The sequence below is a fragment of the Pyxicephalus adspersus genome, chromosome 3, assembly GCF_032062135.1.
Source record: "Pyxicephalus adspersus chromosome 3, UCB_Pads_2.0, whole genome shotgun sequence".
In the NCBI taxonomy this organism is placed as follows: domain Eukaryota; kingdom Metazoa; phylum Chordata; class Amphibia; order Anura; family Pyxicephalidae; genus Pyxicephalus; species Pyxicephalus adspersus.
Window position 1 is genome coordinate 157,107,028 of NC_092860.1, and position 565 is coordinate 157,107,592.

Consider the following 565-nt stretch of genomic DNA (forward strand, 5'->3'; position numbering starts at 1 on the left):
AAATTCCCCCACCTACTAGATTGTAAGCTCTTCGGGGCAGGGTCCTCTCCTCCTATATCACTCTCTGTATTAGTCTGTCATTTGCAACCCCTATTCAATGTACAGCGCTGCGTAATATGTTGGCGCTATATAAATCCTGTTTAATAATAGTAATGTCTCACCAACAATAATGCTTTATCAGTATATACCGGTATATGTATACCATATATGAGGTCATCCTAAAGGAATGCAGCATATCCTGTAACTGGTATCCTTATAATGTAAAATGCTGGTTAAAGGATGATCATTGGTCAGTACTGGTCAAACACTGGCCATTAGTTCCTGGGAAGCTAAAAACACAGTGCCATACCTAATCAACTAGTCTTGACCAGAAGTAACTGTATGCAACATGTTTTTTGATCATCTGCCAAGCCATTCATTTGGAAGACTTCTTGGATGAATGCAACTCACTTCCGCAGCTAAGTATTTTTGTTATATCTAAGTCTGTTACTGCATTGTTTTATCTATCTGTCTTCATTATTAAATTGTATAATCTTTAAATTTTACTTGCAAATCTGTGTGTTAT